The sequence below is a fragment of the Chinchilla lanigera genome, unplaced genomic scaffold (assembly GCF_000276665.1).
Source record: "Chinchilla lanigera isolate Chin_1 unplaced genomic scaffold, ChiLan1.0 scaffold00122, whole genome shotgun sequence".
Taxonomy (NCBI): Eukaryota; Metazoa; Chordata; class Mammalia; order Rodentia; family Chinchillidae; genus Chinchilla; species Chinchilla lanigera.
The window spans coordinates 1,802,054-1,821,470 of NW_004955523.1; the positions used below are offsets into that span (position 1 = coordinate 1,802,054).

At 42.1% G+C, this 19,417-nt stretch overlaps 1 protein-coding gene across 1 annotated transcript in view; it reads right to left on the reverse strand.

Moving 5' to 3' along the window:
* Window positions 1–19,417, reverse strand: part of LOC102015439 (acyl-coenzyme A thioesterase 1-like) — a gene marked incomplete in the record, with an annotated part of 118,908 nt that overhangs the window by 52,237 nt on the left and 47,254 nt on the right.

The window sequence follows — 19,417 nt, forward strand, 5'->3', positions numbered from 1 at the left end:
AGTTCCTGTGCAATCAGGATTTTGTTCATAAAATCTTTGCTTACACCAATGTCTTTAAGAGTTTTATTGATTCTATCTTCCAGCAGATTTAATATTTCTGCTTTAATATTTAGATTTTTGCTCCATTTTTAATTTAGTTTAATGCATGGTGAATGATATGGGTCAAATTTTAATCTTCAGCATATGTAAAGGCAATTTTTTCAGCACTATTTATTAAAGAGTGTCTTGGAAGATTGCCACACCACAAAATGGGAGGAGTGGTTTATATGCTAAGCTGTAAGTGGTGGACCACAGCTGACCTGTACCTGGCCTTCCTCAAAAATTTTTAACATGTCCAACATCAGTTACAAACCAATCTGTTATTAGGGACCAGCAAATACATATACATATGTAAATATGTGTATATATTACCTATATAAAATATGTATGTGCAGAGAAACAGGTTTCAGCAGACAGAAAAATCTGTGAAACTGATAATAAAACAAGAGAATTTGTGGAGTGGAAAGAACTCAACTCCTTAATTACAAACCCCAGTGCACATGCACAGAACAGTTCCCAAATCCCTGCTGGTGGACTTGTGAGGACTGGAGCAGTTTTTGATAGGATGGCCTCATAGACCTGAACTCAGCCTGAGGAGCAGGCAATTCCAAAAGGAACACCCACAATGAGTTTTTCCTACTATGTTCTCTCATAGCAGCCTGCTTTTTCCTGTAGAGCATACTTACTTTCCTACTTTCACCTGGCCCAAACTTACTCTGCAGAGCTTGTTTCTTTTACTACCATTAAAAAATGCAAAGCATTGCGTCCATTTGTGCTTGTCTCAAGCAGTTCTTTGTTCAGGACATAGTATAACAAGTGTTGGTGAGGATAGGCACAAAAAGGTGCCCTTCACACTGTGGTAGAAATGTAAAGCAGTAAAACTATTATGGGAAACATTAAGGTGTCTCAAAAAATTAAAAATAGAACTACAATAATATCTAGCGATCTTACTGCTGGGTAGATATCTAAAGCAAATGAAATCAGTATTTGGAAGAGATATCCACACTCCATTGTTCATTATTGAACTATTGACAATAGCCAAGGCATGGAAACAACTTAAGTATCCATCAGCTGATGAATGGATGGAGGAAATGTGGTACATACAGGCAGCCATAAAAAGAATGAAATCCTGTCCTTTGTGACAGTATGGATGGAACAGGAGATCCCTATATTGTTTGAAATAAGCAAGAGACAGAGCCACATGATTTCACTTATGTATGCAGTCAAAACTGAATCTCATAGAGGTTGACAGTGGAAGTGTGGTTATCAGAGGCCCAAGAGAGTGGAGGACTGGGAAATATTGATCATGGGTACTAACATATCATTACACAGGAATAACAAGTATGTGCTATTGCACAGTAGGGTGAGTGTAACACTTAGGTACTATACATGTTAAAACGCAACAAGAAATTGTTTTAAAAAGATTTCAAATATTTTAAAAGAAATGTTTTTAAAGAAATGTTTGAATAGCTGTGTTCAACCAAATTTCAACATTGCATACTATTTACATTAGCAAAACATTACATGTTAACCCATTAAGATGCATATTTTTGTTTTGTATTAATTCAAAATAAATTTAAAAAATTTAAAACTTCTTTAGCAGTGAGACCAGGGTTCACCACAGTGCAATAACTCAAGACAGAAATGTATGTAAAGCACTAGGCATGATGGCTGTCAGTGGGAAGCACTCAGGTCCAAAAAGTGCTGACTTAAATCTCCACTACCTTCCTTGATCGTTCAGTGAGCACATAAGTGCATGGGAGTCTCAAGAGGCGCAAAGTGAACCTAGGTAGCATTCATTTGCATGTGTAAGAATTAGATCTGTGTTTCGAGGAAGAGAAGGCCTGTGCTTCAAAGAAAATTTTCTCCTTGAATTGTTATTTTATCAAAGAATTTTTGAGATATTTAAATGGCTACTAGTTGACACAGCTTATGTATGCAGTATAAAATCATAGCTAACTGTGTATGAAAAACCAAAGGATCAGTGTATACCCACTTGGCATCTGATACTTTGCTATTAATTTCTTTTGTATTTGTATTGTTTCAGTGTGGTAGGAGGTACCAAAAGTTTTAAGCAGACATAATGTCTAGAATGCCAAACACTACTATTATTACTAATAAGAGCAGCTAACATTTCTGTCTTTCTCACAGAGGCTCTTCCTGGCTCTATCTAGCCCCACACAATTTCACGCACACTATTTTTCATCAGTGCCCTGTTAATTTCTTTGTTACACTTTGATCATTAAGGTTCCTTTTTTCTTGCCCTCCCTCCCATCCCACTGTATTCTGAGTCATGTAGACATGAGCCTCTGTTCCTGCTGTGCCTGGAGGCTCTAGTGTTTGTTGTGTGAGTGAATGCCTGTTATTATTAAATGTCAGGCCCCATTTCAAGGGTTATGCAAGTGTGATTCAAGCTCCCTAACTCACACAGAGGCCCAGGGTCAACACTAAATGTTTTGCTAAGATATGCCCGGAGGAATGATAACATGATGGCTAATTAGTCAAGTCTTATTTATTGTCCTTGCTAAATCAGTTGAGATCCTCCGTTTGCACTGCTGCTTCTTTTGTTCTTTCTAAATAAAGAGTTACTGAAAGGAGTAATCGGGGCTTCAGTCCTAAAGGCTGCTACCCCCAATCCCAGAATTTTGCCTCTCTTGTTTTTCTTTTTTCTTACTATTTTACTCATCTGCAGGTACCTTGTTCTCGGGACCTGTTCACCCTGGACAGAAATGGAATCTACTCCCCACAGCAGACTATTAAGCACTAACATGTAAAACACTCACTGACACACCGTAGTATCAGTACTCAGAGTATTGTTTGTTAACTCACAGATCCAAATGCTGTTAGTGTTGCTTTAGGGTTGTACCACTGGGAGTTTTGACAAGAAGCAAGCAGCTCCTGGAAACTGGGTATGGTGAGGCATTTCTTAGCCTGTAGTGTTTGCAAAGGGATCAAGTAAACAAGAGGTTTAAATGGGTTCTTTAAAATTAAGATTTTTGTTTATAAAGTCTTTGCCTACACCAGTGTCTTCAAGAATTCTACCTATATCTTCCATCAGATGTAGTGTTTTGGTTTTAATATTTAGATCTTTGATCCATTTTGACTTTAGTGCATGATGATAGACATGGGTCTAGTTTTAATCTTCAGCATGTGGAAAGCCAGTTTTCTCAGCACCATTTCTTAAAGAGGATATCTTTCTTCCAGTAAGGATGTTTGGCCCCTTTGTCAAAGAAATGTGGCTAAGTGAGTCTGGAGTTATTTCTGCATCTTCTAATTTCCACTGATCCCTGAGTCTGTTTTTTTTCCCCAGTATGATGCTGTTTTATCACAGTAACTTTGTAGTATAATTTCAAGTCAGAGATTGTGATGCCTCCTGCCTTGCCTTTGTTGCTCAGAATTGCCTTTGCTATTCTAAGACTCTTCTGGATATAAAATCAGGAACAAAACAAGGATGTCCACTACCACCACTCCTATTCAAGGTAGTTCTGGAGACACTAGCTAGAGCAATTAGACAAGAGAGAAATAAAAAAAATAAGGATAGGAAAGGAAGAAGGTAAATTATTATTATTCACAGGTCACATGATACTCTACATAGAAGACCCCATAAACTCCACCAAAAGACTTCTAGATTCAATAACCAAATTCAGTAGCATAGCTTGATACAAAGTCAACACTCAAAAATCAATACCATTCTTGTACACAAACAACAAACACACTGAAAGAGAAATTAGGGAAACCACACTCTTCATAATAGCATCCAAAAAAAATGAAATATGTAGGAATCAATCTAACAAAGGAAGTAAAAGATCTATACATTGAAAATCACAGTATTCTAAAAGATTGAAGAGGATCAGAAAATGGAAAGATAGCCCTTGCTCATGGATAAGAAAAACCAACATTGTGAAAATGACTGAAGTCTGAAAGCTTTTATGCAGAGTTAGTTCAATCCCAATCAAAATACCATTATCATACCTCATAGAACTAGAGAAAGCAATCCTGAAATTTATTTGGAACCAGAAGAGACCTAGAATAGCAAAAGCAATTCTGGGCCACAAAGGCAAGGCAGAAGACATCACAATCCCTGACCTGAAATTATACTACAGAACTACTGTGATAAAATCAACATGGTGACAAAAAAACAGACCTGAGGATCAGTGGAACACAATAAAAGATATAGACACAACTCCAAACGTACTCAGCCATCTTTTCTTTGACAAAGGTGCCAAACACCCTTACTGGAAGAAGGATGGCCTCTTTAATAAATGGTGCTTGGAAAACTGGCTTTCCACATGCCCAAGACTAAAATTAGAACCATGTCTATTACCACGCACTAAACTTAACCCAGAATGGATCAAATATCTAAATATTAAAGCAGAAACACTAAATTTACTGGAAGAGAAAATAGTAATTTTGAAGGCATAGGTGTAGGCGGAGACTTTATGAACAAAACCCAGACTGCATGGGAATACCACAAAGAATCAACACCCGTATCCTTGTAAGCCCTTTGTTGTCTCCTCTCCCACAACCTTGAACTACGTATGTTGTGTGGTTGATTGCTTGTCAAGATCTTTGTCCCAGTTACAGTAGTTTGAGAAATTCAGCCCCTCAGGTCTATATTGATTGCTTTTGTAATTGTATTACATAACCAATATGCATGACCAGATTGGTTGGCCAAGCAACTCTTATGTAAATACAGCGAGACACTGGCTTACAAAAGTCTGTTATTTACCAACCCACTGTGTACACCAACACAGATCACTCCCTGCCATAGCTCTGCCTCCAACTATTTGGAAAAGAAGGATTTAAGTATTTGGAAAAATAGATGATGATTTCTTTATATTTTAGTGAAAAGTAGATCATTTGGGCAATTGTTGTCTAATATCCTGTAATTCAGGGCATTGAAATAACCATACATTCATCAAACACAGACACAAACCATCTAACTCTTGTAATGTCACATTCAAGCCAAGGCCTCACTATAAGACTTCTCATCCCTAATTCAGCCTCATCAATCTGTCCTGTTTCTCTCCTACAATTCTTTATCCTAAAATAGAACAATTAAATGTGTTCCTTCATTTCCCAGTGTTCACTCCGCCTTTTCCGTTAGCAATTAAACTGTTGCAAAGCATTCCAAGGAGCAAGTCAAGATCACCCTCAAAGCCACAGTTCTAGGAGGTAAATACAGTGGGATTTATCCTCAGTGGAATTTGAGGGGTTAGGGAACTGCTATCTTCACTGGAGGATGATTAGTTCAAGCTCCAAGATTTATGGGCCCTAGTTAAGAGTCAGAAATGAGGAAGGCAGAACTGTCGTCCCCACCAGAGAACCAAGAGTTAAAGCCCTGTTAAAAAGAATGAGCCGTAGCAGAGGCACAACAGCCGGGTGGTCAAAGACTACAAAGCAACCCTGACTCAAGATGGCCACAACCCCCTCCTATTGATCCCATATAAACCCCTCAGCCTGGAAGACAGGGCTGCCCTGGTATTTGTTTGCCTTCAGCCCCTCTCAGGTATCAATCTCAATAAAAAGTCTGCCCTCTTTGGTGGAGCTCAGTTCTCTTTCTTCCCTAACAGAGTTCCTTGACAGCCATCCCTTTCCATGATTCACCTCTTCATAGACGTGCAGTGTGTTTCATGGGAATGAGAACCAGTTACAGCTTTCTCTTTGTCATTTGCATCAGTGAAAAAGACTCTAGCAAGTGTCCACCTAAGTAGCATAGATTCTCCAGAAAATAATGATATTTATTTGGAATAGGATAGCATTGTGAGAGCAGTGTTCATGCCTGCCATAGTAAACTATGAGTGGAATGTATTCACAGATGTTGAGGAAAGGGGGAGTATATAAAGGAAAAAATGAGGAGGCTTACATAAAATATTTTGAAATAATAATCCTTGGCTATGAGAAATAATGATGAAGGTGGAGCGAGTTGGTAGTTGAACAATAACTGGGGAGAAGTTGTTGCAGAAAATTTGTGTGTGTAATATTGCCTTGATTGTTGTGCATAGTTGTCCTGGCAGTCTTGTTTGATAGTATCAGACAATGCGCTGTGAGATCCCTTCTTTCATAACCTGCTGCCTTTATTTATTTAGTTATTATTTAGGATTGAGGGGCTGGGGATTTAGCTCAGCGGCAAAGTGCCTACCTGGCAAGCACAAGGTCGTGAGTTCGGTTCCCGGTACCGGAGAAAAACCAAAAAAAAAAAAAAAAAAAAAAAAAAGGATTGATTGGTGGTGTCAATCCAATTGATTCTGAGAACTTTCAATCAAATCCAATTTGATTCCGAGAACTTTCTTACTTTCTGCTTTTGATCAAGATTATTTTTCTAAAAATACTACTGTACTATCCTATAGTTCAGTTTTGGTTGTCCCTCCTTGCCAGAGTGGACCATCATCATTGTTGGTCTGCTCTAGTCCTGTGTCAAGGGAAAGTGATTGGTAACCAGGAATCAGTATCACAAGTTCTTTCGGCCACATCTGATCAACAAAGAGGCTGTAGTACTGAAGCTAAATCTACCTGAATCCCATTGCTAAGTTCAACTTTATTTATTCTGTAGGTGATGATTATTATTTCACTGTGCCATATCAGGATTATTTTGTTAGGACTTGTACTTCTGTAGAATTTTGATAGGCAATGGGTACAAATTTAAAAAGAAAGTACAAAACAAAATTAAAAGTACAGCAATTCCAGTTTGAATAATAGTTTTGGATCAAGAAACTAGTAAATTAACCAGTGGAATAAATCAAATGACCAAAGTAAATGAGGTGAGTTCTATTGTCACCACAGAGGATGTTCTCTTATTTTCTTGTAGTTCATTCTTAGCTTCCCAGGTCTGGCATGTAGTATTAGCAATAGCACAGACATTTTCCTAACCAATAAATAAACTGGAGTCAGTTTTGATATCCCATGATTGCGTTGAATTGACAAAGTGCTGTAATTGTGGTGAGGCATGTCTATAATCTGAATATGTTGGGCCCCAGACACCTATTATCCAATTGCTGGACACGGCCTTCTCTATGTTCAACAATCGAGATCCAGAGGAGTTCAAAATAGAAAAGATAAAATTATAGCTGTCACAATTGACAATGCTTTAAACTCACCTGAATTGTCTAATGAAAGACCCAAAGATTGAGGAAATTCTTGTTTCAAGCATAAAAGAATTGGACACTGGGCATCCAAATGCACCAAGCCACCACCCAGGTCCTGCTCCAAGTGTCAGGCAGCTGATGTGCCTGACTCATGCCATTGAGGGTTTGACTGTCCCCACTCCCAGAGAGAAGCTAGGGCAGCCAAAACTCTTTTTTCCTGCTTCAAAGAGCCCAAGGGAAGCTATAATGCCACTTGTTAGTGGATATTACCATTTCCTGGTAGGAACTCTGGGTAACCCTGGATGTCATGGGTGAGCCTATTCATTAATTTCATTCTGTTTTGACTTCCTTCTCTGGGAAACCCTCTTCTTGATCTATAGCCATAGTTGGGGTCAAGGGGACCAAGTCAGAGATTGTTTACTTCTGCTCTGATGTGTCAGTTTGAAACCTAGAATGTTTAACAGTGAGTTTCTAATTGTCCCACAGCATTCTACTCCCTGCTAGGAAGAGATTTACTAACAAAACTGGGGGTGATTCTCAAATTCTGGCAAAGGCCAAAACAGATTTTACCTGAAGTAAGAAAACTCTTCTTCCTCTGTATATCAGAAAAGAGAGGAATTGGTTTGGGGGTCTTGACCCAAAAACTAGGACAAAAACTCTACCCAGTAGCATACTTTCCAAAAAAAAAGATGGCGTGGCCATTGATTGGCCATCCTGCTTGAGGGGAGTAGCAGCTACAGCTAGCTAACAGAGGAAGTTACAAAATTAACTTTGGGATGGAGATTAGAAGTCCCAGTTCCACAGCAGATCAAGGATATTCTGGAAATGAAAGGTTACTTTTGGTAGCAGGGGAACAGTTTGCCAAGTATCAGGCCATGCTCTGAGATATCCCTGCTCCAAGTGTCAGGCAGCTGATGTACCTGACTCATGCCTCAGCTGATGTGCCTGACATTATAAAAACTTGCACTACTCTTAATCGTGCCTCACTAATGCCTACAGGCCCAGCAGATAGCCACTCTTGTGAACAATGATTTTCTAGACCTATGTAAGTAGGTAGTACATCAGCAACCTGTCCCTCCAAGACCCTGAAGAGGCATGGTTCCCTGATGAAAACGGTTTTGTCCAAGAAAGATATCAAAAGGCAGGTTATGCAGTTGTCTGTTCACAACAGGTTGTTGAGGCCAACTTCTCCCAGGGACTTCTGTTCAAAAAGCAGGGCTCAGAGCTCTTATTTGGGCATTGATATTTTGAAGAGGCAAGAAGCTATATGTCTATACAGACTCCAGATATGCTTTTCTGGTGCTACTTGCCCATGCAGCAATCTGGAAAGAAGGAGCTTGCTGATTAATAAGTAATCATCTGTAAGACACAAGCAAGAAATTCTGTAACTCTCAAGAGATAGCCTATCTTCCCAAGCAGGTTTTATTATTCCTTATAAGGGGTCTCAAAGACACATGTCTAAAGTCTCTTTGAGAAATCAAAAGGCTGGTAGGAGTAAGAAGGGTAGCCCTAGAGCCCCTCAAGACCCTAAACTTATCCCCAGTTCCTGATGATTCCTTCTGGTCCTTCCTCAAGGGATGAGCTATAAAATTCCTACATGGGAAACGATCACTAAAAATTTCACAGGACTAAGAAGAAAGCTGTTCCTGAAAACTTCTGGAAAACTTGAGGCTTCTCTTCAGAAAGCAAGACTCTGGTATTGCTCCAGGGGTTGTTTGGGTTTTTTTGTCTTCAACCCTGCCAGTGAGCCACAACACCCCATCGTAGTTGGAGAGCACATACTCCCCAGCAGGTCAGGCCTCTAGCCCCTTACATCAGGAAGTTACTCTGTGAAGATGGACACCTCCACTCCCTCAGTACCCCATAAAGAATTATGGGGATAGCTGTCTCTCAGGGGGAAATGAGATAGGAGATTAGGGCATGCCAAACCTGGCTGGTGAAGTAGGCATTTACAAAATGTGAATTACAAAATCCCGAAACATGTGCAGAACAGTTCTCAAAGACTTGCATGTGGACTTCTAAGAACTCAAGGTTTTCTGTAGGATGGCTCAGACCTGACGTCAGCCTGAGGAGTGCATGATACACAAACGATGGTCCACACTATGATTTTGCCACTGTGTTCTCTCTTGCATGGTGGCCACCCTCATATTGTGGAGCAGTGATGGCGAACCTTTTTGTGCTTTCAATAACAAAAGTGCACTGTAGCATGCATGCTATAGATTCACCACCACTACCGTAGCATGTACTCTTTTTTGTCTTCTTCTTGGCCCAAACTTGCTCGGCAGAGCCTGTTTTCATACCTTTAATAACACTTTACTACCATTTGCACTTGTGTTGACTAATACTTTGCTCAGGCTAGAAAGAACCTAGAGACTGTTAGGTTTTGGTGCAAGTAAAAACAAAACAAAGTAAAAAATGCCTTTATTGTGGGCATGGGAGGGTTGTAGTGTGAGAGAAAGACAGACACAGAACTTGTGGAGGGCCAGGGCCAGAGAACAATGGCTATATACAGCCCGGCTGGAGGTGGAGCTCAGGGGACTGTCTGCATGACGAAGCAGATGGTGATTGGGCAGGGGGCGGGAAAAAGGAAACAGGATGTTGTAAAAAGGAAGTAGGAAGCTGTAATCTGGTCAGGATGGAGAAAGGTGGGGCTTGGCTCATGACTGTCTCTGGGCCGTGCCACATTGGCTCATCACCATGGTAACCAGGTGGAATTTTCTTTTTTTTAAATTTGCGCAGAAACCCATCAGACACCACCTCCACAAGTGAGGTCAAACCTCCTTGGGTCGAGGGACCTGGGCCTGTGGCAAGTGGTGGCACGGTGAAAAGAAGACACCGGAGACCAGTCTGATGGCACAGATCTACTTTATTGCGGAAGTATCAGGCATTTCATTGAGCAGGCTAGAGGCATGGCAATGGAGGCGGGCTAGGAGCGTGGCTTGGAGGTAAGTATTATTGGGCGGGGGGGGGGGGGCGGTGCGGAAGTAGGAGGGCAGAGTGGGATAGCCTAGGTGGGGCGACTCACTCGGTTTGCCAAGGACATGACAAGTCTAAGTTTGCTCAGACTCGCTCTTCTGCCACGGCCGTCAACCACACCTCTGGACCCCTTTTTCCCACAGATTCCCCCTCTTTTTTTATAAAAGCCAATTGAATTGAGGCCATCATAGCCTGATTAGAGGTTATCATTTGTAACCGGGGCACATATTATATGAAGCGCGATTAGCGCAAGGAGTCCTAGAAGTCCCAAGAATCCAAGGGTAAATAAATTAGCTGGTGAGAATAGACGCCATAGGTTGTGTAGAAGATCGGAAAGGACATTGTCGGTTAGAATAGGAACTTGGATAGAGTCAATGGTTTGTATTTGTTCAGTCAGTTGAAGGGAGAGGTTGAAGTAAGTGCTGTTGTACGGACCAAGGATCCACTCACGGAGCGAGAGATGAGCAGAAGAGAGGTTGGCTGGTTTTGGTGTGACACAAAGTAGGGTTGATGAGAAGCGTTAGTCACAGGCAGTAGTAGCAACTCACCAGAGGTCTTGAATTTCATTGTCCATGAGGTCAAGTTGTTGTTGGAGATTAAGAAGGGCCATATGGGGCTGGGGATTTAGCTCAGCAACAAAGCACCTGCCTGGCAAGTGCAAGGTCGTGAGTTTGGTTCCGGTACTGGAGAAAAACCAAAAATAAATAAATAAATAAATAAATAAATAAATAAATAAAAATAAAAGAAGAGCCATATGGGTATAGGCGTTAAGCTGTTGTTGTACTCGGAAAGTCTCAGCGGCAGTATGGGAAAGGTTGTTGAGTCCTTGAGCAGTCATGGTGGATTGGGTGAGAGGGACGGCTGCTGTGGCTCCTGCTGCTGTGGCTGTAATAAAAGCAATAATAAGGGTGATAATAGCAGAGGCTCCGAAATCTCTCTTGTGTATCTGTAAGGAGGTGGAAGAAAGCCGGATAGGGAGTGATGGAGCTACCCAATTAGAGATATTAACTGGCACCCAGAGGACAGAGGGGGTGTGAAGGATGAGCATATATGGAGGGGTTCCATTCCAGCAGTTAGACAGGTAGCAGGTACCTGCTGAGGAGCAGTTAAAAGAGGCACCTGTAGACAAGAGAAGTAAAAAAGGGGGGGGCAACACAGGCTGTTGAAAAATATAAGTAGTTATTTTTGTGAGTGAGGTTAACCAAGGGTGATCAGGAGATGTCATTGGGGGGCAAGCTCTGTGAGCAGAGTGAGTCAATTGTTGATATTTGGGCAAAACCACCAGTGCACATCTCAGTGGTACCACCAGAGCCGCTGGTGGCATTAAGGAGGCTAAGGTTGGGAATGGAATAGGTGCCGTTAGTGATAGAGGTATTTCCCATGAGCATCAATGGAAGGAGATCAAGGCATCTGAAGGTCCCACATAACTGATGGGAGGAGAATATAGAGTGTCTCCCTGTGAAAGAAAATGGGTTGCGTCCTGTAAAGGGGAGGGATCCATTGTCCCCAAGGTGAAGAAAAGGAGAGGTCCATAGAGCTGTATAGCTGTCATTTTTGAAAGGTCGAAGTGAAGAAAGGCAGGCATCCCAAGTGATATCTGTAAGTCGGAAATTAGGCTTGAAGGGTATGGGTTTGCAAGGGGTGAATAGTGGTTGAGCAGTATCAAAGATTTTATCAGAGAAGCAGGCAAAGTTTTGAAGTGTGGTGTTTGGCCCTGGCTTGCATCTGCTCATGAGGGCGAGGAGGTTAATCTGGAGAAATTTTTGTTGTTGGCCACCCATGCTGAACCTAGAGAAGTCTGCTTTGGTGTAATTAAAAAGCGTTAGGCGGCCGGTTAAGTTGCTGGGCCGGTCTGAGGTGTTGGCACAGGCCTGAAAAGTAAAGGGGTTTGGAAGGTTTGTAGGCAGAGTCCAGTTGGAAAAGGAGACCATCGCGGGTTTTACGTGGGGATCACAAGGAATTCCTGGAAAGCAGTGGGTAGTAAAGAATTTAGGAAAAGTGGGAGAGTCAAAGGTAACAATAAGAAGACCAGGTGGATTGCGTAGGGCTACCCAGACAGGGATAGAGACCTCGGCTGCTTAAGTAGAATGGAGGGAAGTTATGGCACACATCATCAGGAACAGTTTGGCAGTGGTTATTTCTTTAGGCGGGAGCACGTTATAGGCGTTGTTGCAAAGCATTTTGAGGGCTTCCCACATAACAGGGGGAGCTGGGGGGGGGGTCGTAGCTAGGCCTCGTCTCCTATGTGGTGTCAGTCCGCCCCCTGGACGTCTGTCGTCGAGGGTCAGTCATCTCATTGCTGAGGTTGGCGGTTGTGGCAGGTCGGACATCTCGGGCAGGAACCCACACTGGATGGGGTGCTGTTTCTGGAAAGACACAAGCAAAACCTCGGCCTTGGGTTAGGAGTGGGGCTGGAGGCTGCCATGATTGTGTCATGGGATCCTTCCAGCGCACAAGGGGGAGTGGTGTTGGAGGGGCCAGCAATGGGCCCCAGTGTTTATGGGCCAGGGAAAGACCTTTTTCATCGAAAGTTAAAAGGTTTATGGTTATAAGAGCTTTTGTTAGCAATTCATCTGGTGTACTCCAGGGGTGTAATTCCCCCTCTTTTTAAAATAAAGTTTTGAGTGTTTGGTGTGTTCTTTCTATGAGAACTTGTCCTTGAGGATTGTAAGTAATGCCATGATGTAAGGTTATGTTGTATTTGGCACATGTGTTTTTAAAGGTTTGACTGGTATAACATGGTCTGTTATCTGTTTTTAGGTCCCAAGGGACCCCTAGCATGAGAATGGCCTTTTCCAGAGTGCGTGAGGCATGTTGTGCCGTTACTCCCGTCATGGCTATAGCCATGGTAGCTCCAGAGAAAGTATCTTTAGTTACATGAATGTATTTTAATTTTCCAAATGGGGGAAAATGGGTGACATCCATTTGCCATCTGGCATTGGGACAGAGTCCTCTGGGGTTTACTCCCTGAGGTTGGAGTGGGCCAAGTGGGAGAAAGGGGGCACATGTGGAGCAACTACGGACCAGATGTTTACATGTAGCTTTAGGGACCTCTGGGAGAAGCTGATGAATGGCTTTGGCCAATAAGTGAAACTTGGAATGAAGTGTTTTTGCTTGTAAGAGTGGGTCAGGCAGGGCTGTTTGTATGGCTTGAATAGAGACTAGGCTGTCAGCTAGTTGGTTCCCTTTGGCAAGGGGACCAGGAAGTCCCATGTGGCATCTGAGGTGTTGTATATACCAAGGTGTTTTCTGTGTTGAAGGGTGTTTTGTAATGTTTTTAAGGCTTTATATAATATGGTATCTTTTTGTTTTAAGATGGCATGTGGGATGACGTGGCAGACTTGAACTACACACTGACTATCAGAGAAGATGTTGATGTTGCAGTTGGGACAGTATTGTAGAACCTGTAGCACTGCAAGAAGTTCAGCCACTTGGACAGAAAAATTATGTCTAGTAAGTTGTATTTTTGGGTGGTTATAGTCATGAGGATGGTGAATTATAATGGCATATGTTGTTTTTGAGGCGTCTGTGAAAGCAACTCTGCTGTGAGGGATAGGTGTGGAGGAGGAAAAGTGAGAAGGTCTCATGAGCAGCAGCTGGTGGAGACCTTGAAGGGTTCTGCTAGACAGGTAATGGTTAGAGGTTTGGCCAGGATAGTGTAATAGTAGGTTTTGAAGGTCTAAATTTTGTGGCAAAAGAGCCTCAATTTGGTTATTAGTGAGAGGGAGGATAATGGTGTAACTTTCTCAATTGTATCCCCAAGTGGCAAACAGCAGTTAAAAGCGGAGTGATCTTTGAGAGGGAGGAGTAGGCGACATGGGCCCACATGAGGGGACCCTGTTGCCATAGGACTCCCATGGGCATGGATGGCGTAGTTAGAACAATGGCCAGCAGTGGTTGTTTAGGGTCATATCTCATCACTTGTGCTTGTTGTATGGCCTGTTCAGCATAGTCTAAGGCCTGCTGAGCTTGTGGAGAAAGAACTAGAGGGGATGTGGGGTCTGAATCTCCTTGTAATAGATCAAATAACGGGCGTAATCGGTCGGATGACAGTGTCATTGCTGGGCGCAGCCAATTGATGACCCCACATAATTGTTGTAGCTCTGTTAGGGAGTAGGACGATTGTCTTTTAATTTTGGGGGCTATGGGGGTAATTTTATCAGAAATATGGTGACCCAGATAGGTGTATGGTGGTTTGATTTGAATTTTGTCTGGGGCAATTTGAAGTCCTATGATTTTTAGGTTGGTTAACAATTGTTGTAGTCCTAGTTGAAGCTGGTGGGAATCAACATGAGATAATAAGATGTCAACCATGTAATGGATGCATTGATAAAACTCTAGAAGGGGTTCAATGGCGTGATTTACATATAGTTGGCATATGGTTGGACTATTTATCATTCCTTGGGGAAGTACTTTCCAATGGTATCTTTTAGTGGGGCCTTGATGATTGGTCACAGGGATGGAGAATACAAATCTAGGTCTATCTTTTTTATGTAAGGGAATGGAGAAGAAACAATCTTTTATATCTATGATGACAATGTGATGGTTTTTTGGTATCGCGGTGGGTGAGGGCAGTCCAGGCTGGAGTGCTCCCATTTTGATTATATGTTTATTTACTTCTCTTAGATCATGGAGTAGGTGGTATTTGTTTTTATCTTTTTTGTGAATAACAAATATTGGGGTGTTCCACGGGCTATCAGAGGGTTCTATATGACCCTGCGAGAGTTTTTCTGTAACAAGTTGGTTAAGAGCAATTAATTTTTGGGACGGTAAGGGCCATTGGTCCACCCATACAGGCTCATCAGTGTCCCAGGTTAGCTGTATGGGCTGTGGTTTAATCACTGGAGCAATGGCCCCTATGAGGTGGGGAACGGTTCAGTAGTTAATTTAACATCTAATTGTGATAAGATATCTCCTTCCCAAAGGACTTGGGGTAAGCCTTGTAAGAACAAGGGCTGACAGTGTCCTGAATGTCCTTCTTGGTCTTTCCATCTTAATAGAGTTGCTGTTTGGAGTGCCATCTGTTGACCTGTGGCTCCTTGTACAAGGGGCCCTGGAATAGTTGCCCAAAATTTACTATATGGGTCTGCTAGGAAGCAGGAATGTTTGGCTCCTGAGTCTATAAGGCAAGAGGTGGACATTTGTTCTTCCTCTAGGGTTAATAGTGCCTTGTTTTGAGCGATGGGCACAGTCCATAGAATCTGTGAGGTGGTCTTTATTTCCTTCTTTTGTTGTCGGGCTGAAGGTTGCCCCTTTTGGAGTTTAAAGGATTGCCTTCTTTGTCAGTTTTTGATCGGCAGTCCTTTGCCCCATGATATCCTCTCTTACATTTAGGACAGGGGGTAGGTGGTTTTGGTTTAATGTTTGATGTCTCTTGTCCCTTTTGGGGGCATTGCTTAGCAAAATGTCCGGGTGCTTTACAATTGAAGCATAAAGGTAAAGTATTATTTAATTGTAAAGCATTGGCAAGCGCTGTCGCTAATGCTTGAGCTCCTTGTGCATTGACTTCCCTGCATGCTAATATCCAATGATCTAGATCTTCATTTTTTATAGGGGCTATTAAGGTTCTACATGTGGGGGTAGCCCCCTCAAAGATAAGTTGTTTGGCTAGGGCTTCGGTGGCCTCTGGATGATCAACCTTTCTCTTATAAGATTCTATAACTTTGAAGACAAAAGAGGCGAAGTCCTCACTGGCCCCTTGAATAAGCTTGTTAATAGGGGTAGTTGGCCCAGCATGGCAATGGGTAAATGCTTTTAAGGCTATCATCCTCACTTAATCAAAATACTGAGGTGGGCCTTGTGCCTGTACAGCAGGAGAGGCATATATGGCCTCGCCAGCTAAGCAGTCATAGTCTAATATCACATTATTCCTGCGATTTTGGTCGGCTTGTTGTTCACATTCATCTTTAAACATAGCCAGCCAGTCTACGTATCATCCGCCAGTAAGGACAGCTCTAGCCAGTTGTTTCCAGTCTGTGGGGCAGTTCATTTCCATGCTAATTGTTTCAATTAACTGTTGTGCAAACGGGCCTTGAAGGCCATCTTCCCTAACGGCTTCTCTCAAGCATTTAAGAGTGGAATGTTCATGGGGATACCATCTTAAGTCACGTGCAGGATTTTGATGTAAATTTACAGGAAACATGTCATTAATCTTGGTTTCCCATTGTTCCCAATTTTTTGCTTGGCTATCTCTGATTTTACATAATCCTTCGTAATAATTGCCCCATTGTTGGGACAGTTTTACTTTAATATCTCTTTTTGTATGATATTCATCCCATGGATTTTTAGGGTGTGGTGTTATTGTATGGTCAGCAGGTGGCACTATGGGATAAGCAGGAGGCTCATCCCAGTCAAGTTACGCTTTCATCATGGGGCAGGGTTTATTGTGTGACAAAGAGGAAGTAGCCTGGGGCGGGGAGTTTTTGCTCCGTGCCATCAGGGGTGGAGAATTTTCGTCAGGTGCCATCTTTGGTTCTTGTTTTAAGGGGGTGAGTGAGGGGTATATGTTGTGTGGTTTAGGCTGGTGAGTCAAGGGTTTTATATTGTCTGGCTTGGGGGTTTCTTTGGCATTTGGTTCAGATGGGAGGGGTACCGACAGGGAGAGGTCTTTCTTGAGCTGTTCCGTGAGGGAAGGCTCGGCATCTGGGGCTGCCGCTGCACATGCAGTGGAGTCAGCCAGAAGAAGGAAGGCTTCCGAATCCTCCCCAGTAATGCTTTCTGAGCCTGTTAAGCAAGCCCTGATAGTAAGTAAGGCAGGCTGGAGCCCTAGGGGAAAGATTTTCCCTTCATGTTGTTCTGCAGTTTGGACCCACCGGATAAGGCAGGACCATGTTTGTGGGTCCCACAGGTTAGCAGTTTTGAGCCAAGGATTAAAGGGAAGGAGAATCCCCCAGTACTGGAAGAGGGTCTTATAAGAAATTTTACAATGTCTAGCCTGTAAGAGAGCAGCAAGAGCCCATGCCTGTGGGTGTTGCTCCTTACAAAGCGCGGAGCCCATGTTGAGGGCGGGGGCCACTTACCGATTCCCAGGGGGCACGCAGGTCCCTGTTCGGGTGCCACTTGGGGTCGAACCTCCTTGGGTCAAGGGACCTGGGCCCATGGCAAGCGGCGGCACGGTGAAAAGAAGACACTGGAGACCAGGCTGATGGAGCAGATCTACTTTATTGCAGAAGTACCAGGCATTTCATTGAGCAGGCTAGAGGCGTGGCAATGGAGGCGGGCTAGGGGTGTGGTTTGGAGGTGGTACTATTGGCGGGGGTTGGTGCGGAAGTAGGAGGGCAGAGTGGGACAGCCTAGGCGGGGCGACTCACTCAGTTTGCCGAGGACATGACAAGTCTAAGTTTGCTCAGACTCGCTCCTCCGCCACGGCCGTCAAACAGACCTCTGGACCCCTTTTTCCCACACACAAGGAGACTCCAGCACTGCAAAACCCAGTAACCCCAGGAACAGTAAGGCTGGAAACCTTGAGGTTAGGCATGTGATGCATATTTTCAAATAAACCAATTGATCCTGTTATATGGAGACTGGAACTGATACAAATAACTCTATTGCTATAAAACATGAAATTACTAAAAAATAGTTTTCCAGTATAGGAGGACTCAAGTAAGGAGAAAGAATAAATTCTCTCGTCCTTGTTTATGAAAGCACATTTTATTAAATAGCTGCAAAAATAGCAAAAAATAAAGTTTAAACCTAGAAAGCAAAAGCATAGAAGAGCTAGCAATATTTTTAATAATAGACATAAAACCTTAAGCTTTATCAGTTAATTCAGTCTAATGTCATTCTGGTTCTGTCTGGTTTTCATTAGTAGTTTCATGAACTAGAAATATTTTATTCAAGAGCTCAAATATTTTATTCAAGAGCTCTGGAAGTTTTGCTTACGCTATTAGTATTGTAGCTATCCTGACACCGTACTGAAGAGTGCTTGTCCTTTCCATGACTATGATTACAAGTGGCTCCCATACAATCCAAATTTTTGAGTAAGTCTAATTATTTTATTATCTGTTCAAGAGCAAAGGCACATCCTTTGAGTATATCTGAGGGCTCAACTGGAAAATACGAACATCCAAAGACTTGATTTACAACATTGATTCTGAGGAAGTATGTCAAAATGGTTAAAACATTTGATCAAAGTAGGATCACACATCATCATAGAAATAATATTCATTTAACTTGAGTGTTTCAGCCAGAATTATAAGCCAGATTTGACCAGAGTTACAAAGTGATGAAAACCAAAGATGTTAAAAAAAAAAAAACTTACCACTTTTAAGGCTGCATTTTCCCAAGTAATCGAGAAAAACCTGAAATTATCTTCACAAAACACAAAATCTGTGTTTCCTTGTCCAGTTAGCAAAAGGTAAAAAAAACTTCCTGTCATATCTTGCTTCCAGTTATGCGAGGTATGTTTAGAAAACCTAGAGGGCTTATCTCCAGGATGTAGCTCAGTGGTAGAGCATTTAACTAGCATACGTGAGGCCCTAGGTTTGATCCCCCATACTGCAAAAGCAAAACAAAACAAATGAAACAACAACAGAAAAGCAAAAACTTGCAAGCCAAATTTGATGAAAACATACTCTTTTTTACTCTAATAAAAGTTTAACAAAAGCTTAATGTAAAAATATACATACCCGATTTCTATGTCATACAAGGCCACTTGGAGAGAGGATATGATTTTCTGTTGAACAGTCATTGTTTATACTTTTGCCAAGACCTCTAACACAATGATACTATTTCCTTTTGTTACCATCATTGCAGTATTGTTCTGTTGACTACTAGATGCCATCTCCACATGTTCATCTGTCACAAGATCCATAAAGGAATGTTCTTCAGATATGTCTGTCATGATTTAATTTCAATGGTAATTTCTTGACCATACATTTTTTCAGTTCAGGCACATGAGTTTTACTCATAGTATCTAAAAGCATACTTGAATGTTAATTAGACACTGAAAGAGAATGTGTTCATGTTATAAATGCATGTCCTCTAATAGAAGAATGTAAACAAGAAAACCAGAACCTTGAGCAGGGGAATGTAGGAATCCCAGAAATGGTGTAAGCAGGTGAATTTGTCTGTTCACAGAACAATTAAAATATCCCAGGACAAGCCAAGTGAAAAGAATCAAGTTATCTTAGGCCTTTATGACATTTTTAGTGTCAGCCATAGTAGCAGAGCCAGAATCAGAGATGAAGAAAGAAAGCTTATAGAAGCTAACTAGAAAGTTAATTAACTAATAGAAATAGTAATACAAGGAAAGCTATGGTTTAGAAGATGGCTTTTTGGTGGCGGGGAGCGCCAGCCTTCTGGCTGGCTAGCTTCCT